Below are 13,971 nucleotides of genomic sequence, written 5' to 3'. Positions count from 1 at the left end.
GTGTACATAGCATATTTCAGTCGAAAGACCAACTTGCAAATAGGAATATAGATATCATATATATACATATATAATATTGGGTTGGCCAAAAAGTGCGTTCGGGTTTTTCATAAGATGCTACAAATACCCGAATGAACTTTTTGGCCACCCCGATATTTATTAAAGAAGAAAATCTGTAATATCTGATACTTGACTTTTTTCTGGTCCAGCATGCTTTGATACTCTCTGAGTGCACTTTTTTTACACCCATCCTAAGGATATGATAATGTATTGCCTTGTCATATATGAGATCAATGTACTAATTTTATTAAATTGGCTGATATCTGACATGTATTTATTCTAAAAGCTTTGTCAATTGAAGGAAAGTCTAGTCTTTTTCTCTTAGAATATAGAAACTACTGTCTACTTCAGGATGAAAAATCCAGAATTCTGAACATGGAATATTTATGAAGAAATACATTATGATCAAGTGACACATTCTTTATCTAATGCTCCCTGAGCATCTATTACTATTAAGTCCTGTATAGACTGTGAGTTCAGGAAACACAGCAGCGACTGAGGAGCCCCATGGTGCTTCAACCAATCCTTGCCATTAATTATACACTCTAAGTGTCATATTAGGAATCCTAGGAAGTGTCTTTACTACACAGGCAAAAAAAAAGGATGATTGGAAAGATAAGATGCAAGATGAGAAGTCACTGCTACCCTGTGAAGTCAAGTAACAAGAACATTGTGATTGACTGTGTGCAAGACCACTGTTAAATTGAGCAGAATTAAGACTGAGAGAAAACTCTGGAGTTGGCAATCAGTAAGTCACATTTTGTTACATGCACAAGCATCAGAATTTATTTTATGAAACATATAGAAAATAATAATGAAAAAATTGACAGACACTGTGGGAAGGAAAGAAAAATATTTTAAAAGTATTTTGAAATTAGGCTTCCTATACATTTGAGAAGCTACATGGCAAATGTATTATGCCAATAACAGAAAAGATTTTATGATTGTAACCAAAATAAGGGTCAGTATCCTCAGATAACATTCTATGAGGTACAGAAATAAATATGAATCTTCAACTCAGTTTTTGAATAATGAAATCACCAACAGATTTTTAAAATATAATTAATAATTATGATATTTAAAAGTGACAAAAAAGTGGAGTAAAACCAATAATAATTCACAAGTGCATCTTCAAAAATATTGTGCTCCAAAAGAGTGTATAAAAATTTTCCAGTTGTGGAAGCCTATAGTTACTAATAACAGAAAATTATTTTAGACTCTGAAATCTCTACAGAAACCTTTTCATTTCACCAAGCATTTCACAAATATATGGATCAAGTAAATTTAATGTATCATTTTACATTTATGTGAATTAGAGAAATAATTTATATTAGAATCATATAATGTCCTGAAGCCATATTAATGAGATTTCCATATTTCTCTGCCAGACAAATTATGGTATTTCTTATAATGAAAACTGTCCTTAGTAATTTTTTGACTCACATGAACTTAAATTATCTTTCCACTCCCCAAAAAATAGCATCTTCAAGTCATTTATTTATTAATTTATTCATTTTTAACTAATAACATCTTCTTGTTCTGCAGCTTATACAACAGTGCTTAGGCTCTGTTCCATTCTCTCAAGGATATCAAAATCTAGTGAATGAGAGAGTAACACAAATAGTCGACTGGACACCACTAAAGATAGACTAAAGGTAAGAAAAAATACATGCCTGTGGGTAACCTAGCCTATAGGGATTTAGAAGTCTTTTTATTTTTATTTTTCTTGTATTTATATATATTATATACTTTATTTATTTTTAACATCTTTATTGGAATATAATTGCTTTACAATGGTGTGTTAGTTTCTGCTGTATAACAAAGTGAATCAGCTATATGTATACATATATCCCCATATCTCCTCCCTCTTGCGTCTCCCTCCCACCCTCCCTATCCCACCCCTCTAAGTGGACAAAAAGCACTGAGCTGATTTCCCTGTGCTATGTGTCTGCTTCCCACTAGCTATCTATTTTAGATTGGTAGTATATATAAGTCCATGCCACTCTCTCACTTTGTCCCAGCTTACACTTCCCACTCCCTGTGTCCTCAAGTCCATTCTCTACGTCTGCATCTTTATTCCTGTCCTGCCCCTAGGTTCTTCATAACCATTTTATTTTTTTTAGAGTCCATATATATGTGTTAGCATATGGTATTTGTTTTTCTCTTTCTGACTTACTTCACTCTGTATGACAGCCTCTAGGTTCATCCACCTCACTACAAATGACTCAATTTCGTTTCTTTTTATGGCTGAGTAATATTCCATTGTACATATGTGCCACATCTTCTGTATCCATTCATCTGTCAATGGGCACTTAGGTTGCTTCCATGTCCTGGCTATTGTAAATAGAGCTGCAATGAACATTGAGGTACATGACTCTTTTTGAATTATGATTTTCTCAGGGTAGATGCCCAGTAGTGGGATTGCTGAGTCTTATGGTAGTTCTATTTTTAGTTTTTTAAGGAACGTCCATACTGTTCTTCATAGTGGCTGTATCAATTTACATTCCCACCAACAGTGCAAGAGGATTCCCTTTTCTCCACATCCTCTCCAGCATTTATTGTTTGCAGATTTTTGATGATGATCATTCTGACTGGTGTGAGGTGATATCTCATTGTAGTTTGGATTTGTATTTCTCTAATGATTAGTGATGTTGAACATTCTTTCATGTGTTTGTTGACAAGCTGTATATCTTCTTTGGAGAAATGTCTATTTAGGTCTTCAGGCCATTTTTGGATTGGGTTTTTTGTTTTTCTGATATTGAACTGCATGAGCTGCTTGTAAATTTGGGAGATTCATCCTTTGTCAGTTGCTTCATTTGCAAATATTTTCTCCCATAGTGAGAGTTGTCTTTTCATCTTGTTTATGGTTTCCTCTGCTGTGCAAGAGCTTTTAAGCTTCATTAGGTCCCATTTGTTTAATTTTGTTTTTATTTCCATTTCTCTAGAAGATGGGTCAAAAAGGATCTTGCTGTGATTTCTGCAATAGAGTGTTCTGCCTATGTTTTCCTCTAAGAGTTTTATGGTGTCTGGCCTTAAATGTAGGTTTTTAATCCATTTTGAGTTTATTTTTGTGTATGGTGTTAGGGAGTATTCTAATTTCATTCTTTGACATGTAGCTGTCCAGTTTTCCCAGAACCACTTATTGAAGAGGCTGTCTGTGCTCCATTGTATATTCTTGCCTCCTTTATCAAAAATAAGATGACCATACGTGTGTGAGTTTATCTCTGGGATTTCTATCCTGTTCCGTTGATCTATATTTCTGTTTTTGTGTCACTACCGTACTGTCTTGACTTCTGTAGCTTTGTAGTATAGTCGGAAGTCTGGGAGCCTGATTCCTCCAGCTCTGTTTTTCTTTCTCAAGATTGCTTTGGCTCTTCGGGGTCTTTTGTGTTTCCATACAAATTGTGAAATATTTTGTCCTAGTTCTATGAAAAATGCCATTGGTAGTTTGATAGGGATTGCATTGAATCTGTAGATTGCTTTGGGGAGTATAGTCATTTTCACAATGTTGATTCTTCCAATCCAAGAACATGGTATATCTCTCCATCTGTTTGTATCATCTTTAATTTCTTTCATCAGTGTCTTATAGTTTTCTGCATACAGGTCTTTTGTCTCCTTAGGTAGTTGTATACTTAGGTATTTTATTACTTTTGTTGCAATGGTAAATGGGAGTGTTTCCTTAATTTCTCTTTCAGATTTTTCATCATTAGTGTATAGGAATGCAAGAGATTGCTGTGCATTAATTTTGTATCCTGCTACTTTACAAATTCATTGACTAGCTCTAGTAGTTTTCTGGTAGAGTCTTTAAGATTCTCTATGCATACTATCCTGACATCTGCAAACAGTGACAATTTTACTTCTTTTCCAATTTGGATTCCTTTTATTTCTTTTTCTTCTCTAATTGCTGTGGTTAAGACTTCCAAAACTATGTCAAATAATAGTGGTGAGAGTGGGTAAACTTGTCTTGTTCCTGATCTTAGTGGAAATTGTTTCAGTTTTTCACCATTGAGAATGATGTTGGCTGTGAGTTTGTCATATATGGCCTTCATTATGTTGAGCAAAGTTTTCCCTCTATGCCTACTTTCTGGAGGGTTTTTATCATAAATTGGTGTTGAATTTTGTCAACAGATTTTTCTGCATCTATTGAGATGATCATTTGGTTTTCTCCTTCAATTTGTTAATATGGTGTATCACATTGAATGATTTGTGTATACTGAAGAATCCTTGCATTCCTGAGATAAACCCCACTTGATTGTGGTGTATGATCCTTTTAATGTGCTGTTGGATTCTGTTTGCTAGTATTTTGTTGAGGATTTCTGCATCTATTTTCATCACCAATATTGGCCTGTAGTTTTCTTTCTTTGTGACATCTTTGGTTTTGGTGTCAGGGTGATGGTGGCCTCATAGAATGAGTTTGGGAGTGTTCCTCCCTCTGGTATATTTTGGAAGAGTTTGAGAAGGATAGGCGTTAGCGCTTCTCTAAATGTCTGATAGAATTCACCTGTGAAGCCACCTGGTCCTGGGATTTTATTTGTTGGAAGATTTTTAATCACAGTTTCAATTTCAGTGCTTGTGATTGGTCTGTTTATATTTTCTATTTCTTCCTGGTTCACTCTTGGAAGGTTGTTCTTTTCTAAGAATTTTTCTGTATCTTCCAGGTTGTCCATTTTATTGGTATATACTTGCTTATAGTAATCTCTCATGATCCTTTGTATTTCTGCAGTGTCAGTTGTTACTTCTCCTCTTTCATGTCTAAATCTATTGATTTGAGTCTTCTCCCTTTTTTTCTTGATGAGGCTGGCTAATGGTTTATCAATTTTGTTTATCTTCTCAAAGAACCAGCTTTTAGTTTTACTGAGCTTTGCTATTGTTTCCTTCATTTCTTTTTCATTTATTTCTGAACTGATCTTTATGATTTCTTTCCTTCTGCTAACTTTGGGGTTTTCTTGTTCTTCTTTCTCTAATTACATCTCTAAGTGATGTACCACGATCACTGAATCAGCATTACATTTACAGTGTCATCCTCTCAACAAATGGTACTGAAAAAAATAGATATTCATATTAAAAAAGTGAACCTTAACTCTTACCTTATACCATATACACAAATTAAATGGAAATGGATCATAGACCAAAATATAAGAGCTGAAATTATGAAACTATTAGAGACAACATAGAGGAAATTTGGGGGACTCAATTATACAAAAACTTCTTAGATAAGATATAGAAAGCACAAATTTTAAAAGAAAAAAATGATAAATTTGACTTTTATCATAATTAAATTTCCTCTTTGAAAACTATCGTGTGTGTGTGCTTGTGTGTGTGTATATGACAAAGATTTGTGTTGAGAATTCTGAAAAAAAAATTACAATTGAATAATGAAAACAGCAAAGATGAATAAGAAAGAATTTAAAATGGATAAATTATTTGAAAGTACACTCCAGAAAACAAGATAGGCAAATAACTAATTCATGCCTGTTAAGGTGTTTGTTATTCTTCTTCTAGGAAATGAAAAATAATCCACAATGAAATAAACATTAGAAGAGCTAAAATTAAAAAGACTGATAATACCTTGTGTGGCTGAGGATATAGATCAATTTAGACACTCATCCTGCTGGGAATAAAAATTAATATTTGGAAAACAACTTTGGAAAACAACTTGACAGATTATAAAGTTAAACCTACTTCTATCCTGTGCTCTTGCAATGTAACTTTCAGAAATTCACAAAGAAGAAATAAAAACATTTGCTTACCCTAACATGTGTACATGATTGTTCACAGCAGCTTTACTTTTAAGAGTAGAAAACTGGAAACAACCTGCATCAACAGAATGTACATAGTGTGATATAGTCATTCACTGTAATGTTACTTAAATATAAGAAGCAAAGAACTACTGATATCCACAACAACAAAAATAAATATCAAAAACATGCTGAGCAAAGATGTTAGACAGTAGAATTCCATTTACAGGAAAATTTAGAAAAGACAGGTCTAATCTATAGTGACCCAAAGAAGATCAGTTTTTTCCTAAAGCCCAGATAAGGTGGGGAAGTAGCAGTGTTTGTATGGGAACTTCTGAGGTGATAGAAATATTCTATAATTTGAATGCAGTGGTGGTTACACAGGTCCATTAATTTGTTAAAACTTTTTGAAATACATTTGAGTAGATGTGTTTTAACATTTGCAAATGATATTTAAATAAAGCAGATTTAAAAAAATAAACCAATGAAATTCTATGCTGCCATAAGAAGTTAAGTATTACAAAGACTATTTTAAAGCATGAGAGGGCACTATTACATAAAATAAGCAGGATAAAATGTTAGATAAAACATTTTAAAATCCACTTAGTATGAGAAAGAGGGAGAGAGAAAGAAACAAAATGTAAAAGAGTCAAATGCATTAATTCAACGAGTTATTTATTCTGATGTAGTCCCATTTGTTTCTTTTTGCTTTTGTTTTCCTTGCCTGAGGAGACATATCCAAAAAAAATATTACTAAGACCTATGTCAAAGAGCTTACTGCCTATGCTTTAGTTTAGAAGGTTTAGGGTTTCAGGTCTTCCATTTAAGTCTTAATCCATTTTGAATTTATTTTTGTGTTTGGTGTGAGAGAGTAGTCCAGTTTGGTTCTTTTGCTGTCCATTTACTGAAGAGACTTTCTTTCTGCATGGTATTCTTGCCCCTTTTGTCATAGATTAATTGTCCTGCAAACTTGCTAAACTAGTTTATTAGTTCCAATAGGTCTTTGGTGGATTTCTTAAGGTTTTTTTATACACATGATTCTGGCCATCTGTGAAGAGAGATAATTTATCTCTTTCTTTCTAATCTAAATATCTTGTAGTTCTCTTACTTGTTGAATTTCCCTGGCTGAATCCTGTAGCACAACATTGAATTGAAGTGGCAAGGGCAGGAATCTTTTTTTTTTTTTATTGAAGTATAATTTCTTTATAATGTTGTGATAGTTTCTGCTGTACAACTAAGTGAATCAGCTATATGTATACACATATCCCCTGCCTCTTGGACCTCCCTCTCACCCCACCATCCCACCCGTCTAGGTCATCACAGAGCACCGAGCTGAGCTCCCTGTGCTATATACAGCAGGTTCCCACTAGCTGTCTATTTTACACATGGTAGTGTATATACATCAATCCTAATCTCCCAATTCATCCTACCCTCCTCTTGCCCCTTCCCATATCCACATGTAAGAGCAGGCATCCTTTATATATGTTGCTAATCATAGTTGGAAAGTACTTAGTCTTTTACCTTTAAGTATGATGTTAGCCGTGGATTTTTCATAGCCAAACTTTACCAAGTTGAGGACGATCCCTTTTATTCCTAGCTTATTGAGTGATTTTGTCATGATAAAGTACTAGATTGTTTATATGCTTATTCTGCATATATTGAATGACCAAATGGCATTTGTTCCTTAATGTATTAATATCTATTAATATGGTATGTAATACTGGTTGATTTTGTATGGTAAATCAACCTGGCTTTTCAGCAGTAAGTCCTAACTAGTCATTTTATATATCCTTTCGTTAGGTTGCTAAATTTAGCTAAGTAGTATTTTCTTGAGGATTTCCATATCTATCCACATAAGGGATAGTTTTCCTGTGATGTCTATGTCTTTTTGTTATCAGTGCAATACTGGTCCCATAAGATTGAGTTGGGGAGTTTGATGGTTAATTTTGTGTATGAACTTGACTGGTCATGAAGTGCCCAGATTGAGCGTTACACTTGGAGTGTCTGTGAGAGCATTTCTGGATGGGATTAGCATTTGAGTCTGTGGAGTCAATAAGGGAGTTTGACCTTCCTGATCCACTGAGGGACGGAAAAGAACAAGAAATGGAGAAAGGACGAATCCATCCCTTTTTCTGTGTATCACTGTTTGACCAGGGACAGTTCATCTCATCTTCTCTGGCCCTCGGACTGGGATTTACATCGTTGACTCCTCTGGTTTTCAGGCCCTTGGACTCAGACTGAATTATACACATTTTCCTGGGTCTCCAGCTTATAGAAGGCAGCTTGTGGGACATCTAAGCCTCCATAATTGGGTGAGTCAGTTCCTTCTAATAAATTTCTCTCTCTCTCTCTCTCTCTCTATAAACACACACACACACACACACACACACACACATACACATATATAATATTGATTCTGTTCCTCTGGAGAAATATGACTAGTATAGAAAGTGTTCTTTCCTTTTCTATTTTTGAGAGTTGTGAAGAATAGGGATAAATTCTTCTTGAAATGTTGAGAATTCTCCAGTGAAGCCATCTGGGCCTGGAGTGAGGTTTTCTTCTGGGGGAGTTTTTGAATTACTAATTCTATCTGTTTACTTATTACAAGTCTATTCAAATTTTTTTCCTTTTTCTGAGTCAGACTTGGTAATTTGTGCCTTTCCAGGAATGTTCCATTTCATCAAGATTATTTAATATATGTTAGCATAATACTATGTTAGCATACAGTTGCTCATGGTATTCCCTTATAAATATTTTTGTATCTGTAAATTCAATGGTGTAATCTCCTTTTTCATTTGTGATTTTAATAATTTGACTTCTTTTTTCTTTGTCAATATACCTAAAAGTTTTTCAATTTTGTCAGTACTTTCAAAGAACCAAATAGGATATTATTGATTTTCTTTATGTGTTTATCTTCTATTTCATTGATTTTCATTCTAATCCTTATTATTTTCTCCTTAATGCTTGATTTCCATCCAGATTGCTCTTTTTCTTTTTCTAGTTTCTGAAGATGTAAATTTACATTACTGATTTGAGATCTTTTCTCTCTCTTTTTTTAAAAATAGGCACTTATAGCCATTAATTTCTTTCTAAAAACTAGTTTAACTGCATTCATCTCAGAGTATTTTCTAGTTTCCCTTGTTGTTTCTTCTTTATCTTATTTATTATTTAGGAATATGTTACTTTTCATATATTTGTGAATATCCTACATTTTCTCCTGTAATTTACAAAAATTTAATTACACTGGATTGGAGAACATTCTTTGTATGCTTTTGTATGATTTCAGTTCTTTTATCAAGACTTGTTTTGTGGCCTAATACATATGGTCTACACTGGAGAATGTTCCCTGGGTTCTCAAGAAGAATGTGTCACTCTGCTCTTATTAGGTGCCTCTTTTGTAGAAGTCTAGTTGTTTTATAGTGTTTTTCTATTTGCTTGTTGATCTTATGCCTAATTTTTCTCTCTGGCTTTGAAAGTGGGATATTGACATCTCCAGTTATTACTGTTAAATACATTCTCCAGTGTGGACCATACACATTAGGCCAGCAAGCAAGCCTTGGTCCTTGCAATTATGTAATTTAAAAAAATATAACTTTGAATGTTTATTTTAGGTAGAGACATAATCGTCATGTTTTCCTGATAAACTGAGCATTTTCTTGTAACAAAATGAACTTTTTTTCCTCCATTGATAGTTTTGTCTGAAAGACTGTTTTGTCTGATCTTACTACAGCCATCCAGATCTATTGGTTGTTTCTTTTATGATAAATCATTGAAATCTCAGATTTTCATTCCTTCCCATTGTACTCCAAATATAGTGTCCTAATATATGGCGGAGTTTACTGCGGCCTTGTGGTAGGAAGGGAGACAGTCTTAGATTTATGTAGTATCATCTGAATCCACGTGAGTCTCAATGACAATAATGTCCCTGTCTGGCTGTTCAATACATATTTTTGGGCTTCTGTTGTGCAGCTACAGAACTCAAGATGTTTTCTGTTTCAGTTTGCTCTTGAGATGGTCTCCTCTTTGCTGATCGACTCCCATTTCAAGTCTCATTGTTATTTCCCTTTGAGGACTGCCTGTGACTCTTACTCAATTCTTCACCTGGTAATTCAGCCCTTTGGTCGTTTTCTACAAGTGTGCTTTTCTCCATTACAGTGAACCATCGGATGCATTCACTAACTGGTTTCTGTAGCTTTGTAACCTGTCACTTCAAATGGCAAGCTGGAACCATAGGACACCTCGTGTCTTGGAAACCATGCCCGAACACCGATTTTGTTCTGATGTCTTACAGTGTTAGTGATGATGCATCTTGAAAGCCAGCCTCTTCTCTGAGTCTAAAATGTGAAAAAAAAGGAAAAAAGAAGGGGATATATAAAGAGAGAAAGAGAGAGGGAGGAAGGAAAGAAAGGAAGGAAGGAAGGGAAGGAGGGAGGGAGGAGGGGAGGAAGGAGAAAGAAAAGTCAATTTGTTCTCAACTTCCTCAGGTTTCCCTGCTCAAGTGCTTTGCCTCAGGATTAGGAGGTCTTAAATAACCATATGTCTCACTGACTGTTTTATCTAGTTTGATCATTTTCTTATTCCAAAGTTGGGGCTTTTTCCTCTTAAGTGTTCAAAAGCTTCAATATGTCATATTCTCCTTCCTCTCGGGCATTATCCACCACCCCTTCCTTGGGACTATACAGGAATAGTTTTGGGAACTAATGATTGATGGAGGGTAATAATAAAATACACGGAGTTTCAGGCATTACTGACACTCCTTAATAAATTAGAGCACAAATTAACCCTGCAGATTTTGACTGTGTGTCTTCTACCGGTACTATTGAAATTCTTTTGGTTTTTCATTAAAATTTGTCCAAAATGTCAGGGTCACACTGAAGTATTTAAGAAAATAAGCAATATAAATTTACATACCAAATAACTTGATATCCATAAAATTAATAGATAAATGACATATTCATCTGAAATAATTTTTGTATTTTTTTTAATGTTCAGGCAAACTGTTATTAAGATGATGTGTATTTAGATTTTAATCATACATGTATGGTCTCTATCTTCTTTGTTTTCATATATTTTTTTATTGTTCAACCTATGGTGAAGCACACCGTTAATTCTATATAAAGAATTACAAAAAGTAATTTTCAATTTGGTAAAAATATTATATATAGTGTCTTATATGGTTATATATTATTATATACAATATCTTATCTATATATATATTTATAGATAACATTTATATACAATATAGTGTTTTCAGTTTATGTAGCATTTCCAACTTTCTATTATGAAATACATTATTCTTGATTATTAAGAGATTTTGTTCACAATATGGGAAGGATTTGAAATTTTCATTTTTTTCTCACTTAAAATTTTTAAAGATAATCTACTCAGAATCTGTACCAAAAAATGACTTTTATTTTGCTTCCTTCTCAGTTTAAAATTATAGTTAGTTTCTAATAAAAATTTGAAGAGTAGTAATAATAATAGAAAATACGAATTCAAAGTTTAAAACCATGATGGAAATCTTTAATTAATATTGCTCCCAAATTTAATCATGTACCATTTAAAATTTTAAGTTTTTATGGTATTTTCTACTTGTGATTTAGTAAGAATATAGTATTATGCACCAGAAGGTTGAGATTTATGCATTTAAGTATTATAACTCCAGTTATAATACTTGAAAGAAAAATGTAAATAATACATTATTGAAAAAATATACTATATATAAATATCTTCAACTGGAGTAAGAATTTACTTTTTAAAGTTTAGAGCATGAATAAGAATCAAGATCTTTATATATTTCAAAAATCTTGAAGTCCAGAGGGAAATATACATATTTCTTTAGACAAATGATAAGGAAACCTTCACATTCTCAGGGCAGATGTGAAGATGCACAATTGATGTATCCAAAAATGTCTAATTCTGAAGAAAACAAATAAGGTTAAAGTCCCTTTGAAAAATAGAGAATTTAAACTGAATTCTACCTCAGATCTTTTATACAAGGATGTATAATAGGAAAGGAAATATGGGAAGATACAGGATGGTGGAGAAGGAAATACAAGCAGCCTGAGATAAAAATATTACTACATCAGGTTTATTAAATTATAAATAGTATTGGAAATACAAATTACTATGGTAATTAGAATTACTTCAAACTTTATTTTAATTATTTCAGTGAAAAGTTAGTGTTTACTTGACCAAAACTGATCTCCAAGAAGCTGACCTCCCAGAAAAGGAGTTGGCTCAGGCAGAGTCCTAAAGAAAGCAGTCACAGTCTGGTGCTCAAGCAACCACTCCTGGTCCAGGGCAAGACTTGGACTGAGATTCCTGATCCTGCCAATGAGAGGTCTGTGCTTTTCCATTCAAAAATAGTGGACTGGCAGGATAAGACTGGAGCCAAGATTCTGTCCTGTCATATTGCTATTGTCTTGATCCCAATCTCACAAAGAGGGGGCATTTACTGTAATATGGAAGAATATTTTGTATTCTATTACAAGTTAATCACTAAAGGGATGTTGCCTATAAGCTTAAATTATACATAATGAGCCATCTCTGGCAACCCTGCTTCCGAGGTAATGAGCATTAAGCTAAAATACCTTTGTTTAGCTCACAGGAAACATCCTGACCAGACCCACCTGTGAATGACTGCAGGAGGAAGAAATTAACACATCCCCTCTGGAGGCCGACGGGAACCTGTAAAGTGTTTGGCTTTACTCCCTCCCTTTTAGTATAAAAGAGGCCTGAATTCTAACTCAGGCAACATGGTTCTTTGGGGCACGACGTCTCATTTTGCTGGCTTTCTGAATAAAGTCATTATTTCTTTCCCCAGCAACTCATCTCTCGATTATTGGCCTGTCATGCAGCGAGCAGTATGAGTTTAGACTCGGTAACATTACCACTCTTGCCACTTAAAGGATCTGTGGCCGAAGGATCAGCATCCCTCTCCTGGAGTGTGACGTCATGCCTTGCTAGCCCTCTAGATGTGTACTAGGTGATCAGGGACCTACACAGCTGCTACTGCTTCTATCCCTGTGAGTTTTCCAATGAACACTCTTTCAGCAGGCCTGGCATTTGAGCACTTGACCATTTGCTTTTCTTTTTGGGAAAGTCAGCTCCACAGTTAAGAATAAGTAATATCCTATTCTTTGAGAAAACAAGAGTTTTTTGTTTGTTTGTTTGTTTAGGTCATTGCTATTCCTTTCTTCTCAATATTTATATGTATTTGAAGGGCATTTAATTCTTATTTTATAACATGCTATTTTTATTAAAAATAAGAAAAGCTGCAAAGTTTACCTGATATAATCCTTTACCATGGCAAACTGGCCTTTAATATTCTAATATCAATGTCTAAGGGCAGCTAACTCAATTATAGGTTTACACTGAAATGAAAAACTAATTCATTTTCTTGTATAATGATTACTGGTTGTTATATGCAGTATGACCACATACCTACAAGTGTTAGGCCTATAGTAATGATTTTATTTTGTCAGAGATGTCAGAGGCCCACCAGAAAATATCACCTGACCTGTGATATGACAGCAGAGTAGAAATCAAGCAAGTTTAGATGAAAAGGGATCTCATTCCAGGCAGACAAATAGCAAGTGTAAAGGACGTGAAGCATGTGGGAGCATGGCAGACAGAAGAGAATGAAATAAAGCAGTGTCTTGATTAACGAACGTAAAGAAGAGTTTTGTACAACCTGAAAATAATTATAATTGGGGGGATGACATGGTTTATATGACATTTGAAAACATGTCACTGACTAGGTTGTAGAGAATTCAGATTAGGTGCAATTAGGAGTTGCTTTCAGTCGTCCAAATGACAAACAATAACAGCTTGGGCAAGGGTTATAATGACAGAGTGAGAACTGATCAGAATAGGGTTTTTTATGGTGTTGTATGCACTTCCTGATGATTCAATTTGGGGGAAGAGTAAGAAAGTAATTCAGGAATGACTTACACAGTTGGATGGATGGTGGGAGCATTCACTGAGTTTAGGGATACTGGAAAAGGAGTAGGATTTGACGAAAAAGATGAGTTCAGTTTTGAGTTTATTGATTTGGAGTATTTTGTGACATTCTTCTAATAGGAGATATTGCATGGTCAGTTGTACGTGCCCATCGGGAGCACAGAAGAGGAGTCTGGACTGGTAGTACACAAGTTACAGTTACTTGCAA

This window comes from Orcinus orca, chromosome 1 (assembly GCF_937001465.1).
Source record: "Orcinus orca chromosome 1, mOrcOrc1.1, whole genome shotgun sequence".
Taxonomy (NCBI): Eukaryota; Metazoa; Chordata; class Mammalia; order Artiodactyla; family Delphinidae; genus Orcinus; species Orcinus orca.
Note: the sequence above shows the minus strand (reverse complement) of the source record.